At 34.9% G+C, this 5,000-nt stretch overlaps 1 protein-coding gene across 8 annotated transcripts in view; it reads right to left on the bottom strand.

Annotated features, from left to right (window-relative positions):
- Positions 1-5,000, bottom strand: part of LOC106875208 (dual specificity calcium/calmodulin-dependent 3',5'-cyclic nucleotide phosphodiesterase 1A) — a 1,568,460-nt gene that overhangs the window by 1,431,815 nt on the left and 131,645 nt on the right. The window lies entirely within an intron of this gene.

The following is a 5,000-nucleotide window of genomic DNA, read 5'->3' as shown; positions in this document are numbered from 1 at the left end:
CCACTCACAAGGCTTTGGTCGGCCCAAGGCTATAGTAGAAGCCACTTGCCCAAGGTACCACGCAATGGGACTAAACTCGGAACCATGTGGCTGGTAAGCAAGCTACTTACCACACATATTCACTCCTGCGCCTATTTATTTACATATATATATATATATATATATATATATATATATATACATATATATATATATTATATAAGATCATGCCAAGAACCTAAAATCCTTTAAGGGGTGTTTGTATCTTAGTTCTCCGGTTTATACCAGTGTTTAGTGAAAACTAAATACTTTAGTTTTGCATTGATGTATATTGGTACTTAAAATATTTATGAATGAGAAAAAGAACAAAATGGATAAATTGACGTATAGACATCAGTGTATTCAGAGATATTCAAATCAATATGCTATGAAGTTTCATATTATATTGAGATGTAATATGTGGGTGAATAAATTGTGTAAATTACGCAAAAATGAAAACAACACTGACATCTCATTTTAAGAGATATATTTACCAAAATTACATAAAAATATCTTGAAATACTAAAGAGTAAATTTATTCAATAAAATTGCCATTGGCTTCAACTACGGCCTTCAGACGACATCGGAATCTCCTGCAACTCTTCTGGACGGTCTCCTTGTTTAAGTTGGTGAATGCTGCCATAATCCTTGCCTTCAGTTCATCTTTGGTGTTACAAGGAGTTTTGTAGGTCTCTTACTCAACTGCGCCCCACACAAAATAATCACGGGGGTTGCAGTCTGGGAGTTAGATGGCCAGATGTTAGGGGTGATGTGGTCGCAGGCACTTGATGTAGGCTTCCGTGTTGAGTTTGACGACGTGTGGGAAGATGAACAGAGGCATAACATCGCGATCACTAGTGATCACTTCAAACACCATGATGTTGACTGGATGTTTGATTTTAATCACTTTCGGTACATGTTTTGGGGGCACGGCAAACACTCAGATTGACACCCGAACACTCAGAAATGTTCGTGTTGGAGCTTCCAGCGCGAATACCAAGCAGTACAGTATGTCGTTTCCAAATTTCTGGCAGAGTGAATTGTGTCATGGTGTTTTTCTCACAGACGGTGCCCAACTGACCCTACTAAACTGTGTAGTCGACAAAAGCAAAAGCAAACAATGCAGATGCGCGAAATTAAAAATATAAAATGGCGACAATCTACCCATCGCACACCGTTTATATATGTATATATATATAAATTTATATCAATAAGGATATGATCGTTTTTTTAAATACCGATCATATCAAGTAGCTAGCATGGGAATAAAAACCTTTTAGGTAATAATTATTATTAAAATTTAGTTGCCCTTAATTATAATATGTACATATATATATACATATACACGGTGCGCTTCCACACAACTTCTGTCTACTAAATTCATTTACAAAGCAGTGGTCGGCTTGATGCTATAAAAGAGGAGTGGGAATGCGCAGTGGGAACGGAACTGAAATCACGTGGTTGCAAAGTGAATTGTTAAACTACATAGTCATGCTTGCGTCTATGATACAGAATTGTTCTGTTGTAAATGGTTAACGCATTGAGGGAAGGAGTTGCGGTTGTAGTGTATAGTGAAAGAGACAGAATAATCAGAGGCCACGTGTTGATGGATTGTGATGTCCTTGTAAAGTTGTACGAGACAATTTGAAATAGATATGGACATCTATGTGCATGTGTGTATGTCTGTGCAAATGTATGTGAGTATGTTTGTGGAAGTGTATGTGTTTGGAATATTATGAATACTGTGAATAACTTGCTTAGTTCTTTTTTTTCTGAATAAATAATTCATTTAGAGATAAACTGTGCCAAAACATTCTATATTTAACGCATCATTAGTAATTCATCTATTTTGACTACATTTTCAACGAATACCTGCCGTAATAAATCTGTTTTACAGCTTCCATCTTTGATGATTCCTCATATAAATACAGCCATAGAAATTATCCAATATCCTTAAATATACATATTTATTACTTCGTTCTTTTTGTTTGTTTTTATTTTGTTATTGTTTTGTTTTTGTTGTTGCTTTTTTCTTTCCTAATGTAACATTTTCAGAAAATTTTACTTCTAATATAACTTTTCTTTTCTGGTGAGTAGATTTACTTTGTCGCTCGTTCAATAAATCTCCCTCCTTTACCCGCCGATACATTGATGTCTTTAACAGAGTTCCCCTGTTCGAAGCATTCAGGCCATATCTTTTTCACATCTCCCACCAGCTTCAGAGGTCCTGAAAGCGTGATGGACCCTTAATCCTCTGACAGAACGATTTAAAAAAGACAAGACATGTTTCTGATATATAAGAGTTGTAATATGCCATGAATATAACGAAATCAGACACTACATAACCCAGACACTATGCATTTGGGGCAATTCAGCCTTAAAAGTTTCGTTATCAACTGGATCGGGTTGCTTTCTTCTTTTTTTAATAAGTACATTATCCCCTTTTGCGGGGTAAGGTAGATTCATTCAATCCCAGCATTTGAATGCTACTTAATTTATGAACCCCTAAAAGATGAAAGGAAAAATAAATCTCGGTGAGATTTGAAATCTGAACAGAATAAAGAAGTAAAACTGCGCTACATAAAATTATTTCAAATACGGGATGCTTCCTGCAAGGGAGATAATCATTTCTTGATAATACTTGGTGGTTTTAGGATTTTGACTTTGAAATCGAGTAACGAGAAAGAAGAGACATAAAAAGTGTAGGCGTAGTTATGTGGCAAAATGTTTATTTCCCAACCATATTGTTGTGTGTTCAATCCCACTGCGTGGTGCCTCAAGCGTCTTCTAATACAGCCTCGGACTGATCAGAGCCTTCGTAGTGGATTTGGTAGATGGAAAATAGAAGAAAACTGTCGTATATATATATTTCATAAATGAATAAATATTCAAAGAATACTTATATATATTATTATTGTTAATTATTATCAGTAAAATAACAATAATAATATAAGCGGCCAGTAAGCAAAAAGCCGATAAAATGGCAACTCCAACATTTTATAATTAATTTATAATTATAATTCAGGGCACACGAGATGCTTGCATTGCTGGAAAATTCAGAGTCGGAAAATCCTCTAATAAACCACCATTTCACTGGAAATACAAAAGGCACAACAGAAATCGAGCAATAAGCAAAGAATTTAACGTACCATGTCAGCATAAAGCTGCAGAATGGGGCGATAGACATACCTGGATCAATTGATTTCGAATTTTGAAAGATAACTTCCCTTATTCTCATCAACAGGTCTCACTACATTCCTAGGATTAAAAACTTTACTTGTTCTGTTGTACCTGATAACCAGCAATGGTGGCACCTCGTGTGCTCTCAATTTTATAATCATAAATTAATCATAGAATTATATATATATGTATATATATTACACAGTAGAATAGGAAATAGAAAGTCCTTGGTACAGAATTATATATTTAAAAAAATGAAAAGAAATGGATTTTCTGATAATTTTCCCAACTTAATAGCTAGTTGTTTATTAGTTTGTGTGTGTGTGTGTGTGTGTGTTTGGGTGGTTGTGTGTGTGTATATATATATGTGTGTGTGTGTGTGTGTGTGTGTGTGTGTGTGTGTGTGTGTGTGTGTGTGTGTGTGTGTGTGTGTGTGTGTGTGTCTGTGTATGTTGTTCTATCTGTGTCTTCCACCACCGCTTGACAACTGATGTTGGTATGTTAACGTTCCTGTAACTTAGCGGTTAGACAAAAGAGAATAATTGGCAGGTTTCAAAAAAAAACAAGTACTAGGGTCAATCCACTCAACTAAATCCTTCGAGGCAGTGCTCCAGCATGGTCGCAGTCTATTGATTGCGTTCATTTTGCTTATTCATTACAAAGAAGTTAAAATTTCTAGTCTTAAAAAAACACAGCATAATAGATGGCGAGCTGGCAGAAACGTTAGCACGCCGGATGAAATGCTTAGCTGTATTTCGTCTGTCTTTATGTTCTGAGTTCAAATTACGCCGAGGTCGACTTTACCTCTTATCCCTTCGGGGGTCGATTAAATAAGTACTAGTTGCGTACTGGGGTCGATCTAAGCGACTGGTCCCTTCCCCCAAAATTTCGGACCGTGTCCCAAGAGTAGAAAAGAATATTTGCACAAAGCCACACTTTCGGAGGAAGTCGATTCCAATACTTCACTGGTTATTCATAATATCGACCAAGAAGGAGAAAAGAAAAGTTAACCTCGGCATATTTTGAACTCAGAATGTAGATGACTCTAAATAAGAACCATAAGACATTCTCTCGCTGCTCAAACGATTCTACCTAGTCACCGCCATACTCGTTAATATGTAATAAATGGAAAATATAATTTACTTGAAAGAAATATATAGAGAATAATTAACTGGAAATCATTCTAAAAGCTTCCTATAATGTTATTGGTTCAATCCATGAACTTACCAGATAACACTGGCAATATTATGTTGAATGCTATGTTTTTTTTAAAATTCGGCTTATGTAGAACTCGTTATTTGTAAACATCCGACTAATTCAGCATTTTCGAACTTATCATCTCAACAGATCTCTAGAATCATTTCCCTGACGGTGTTTATCTGATAAATAGAGGAATTAAAAACGAAAGCAAACACTAACTACGTATTCTATGATAAACAGTAGCCAAAAATTATGTACAAAATAGGAAAGAAATTGTTGCAAAGAGAAGCGTAGAATTTAAATCGATATATTATAGAGATTTCAACCAGACACTTTAAGCAAAATGACTTTTATCACATATCGTAAACATAAAACATGAAAACTGTTAGAACAAACTTTTGTTGTGCGTAGCTATTTACTATCAAATTACATTCAACCGTTATTTCTATTTGCTCAGGACAAATGTTACGAATAAAAGAAAGTGACACACGCGAAACATAATTTTATAACCTCCTTTGAATTTAATAGTTGATTTGTAATTATTTCAATAGTTTGAAAACTATCTGACTAACATGGTATGATATATATATATATATATATAT

This window comes from Octopus bimaculoides, chromosome 1, assembly GCF_001194135.2.
Source record: "Octopus bimaculoides isolate UCB-OBI-ISO-001 chromosome 1, ASM119413v2, whole genome shotgun sequence".
In the NCBI taxonomy this organism is placed as follows: Eukaryota; Metazoa; Mollusca; class Cephalopoda; order Octopoda; family Octopodidae; genus Octopus; species Octopus bimaculoides.
Note: the sequence above shows the minus strand (reverse complement) of the source record. Positions and strands in the feature narration are given on the sequence as shown.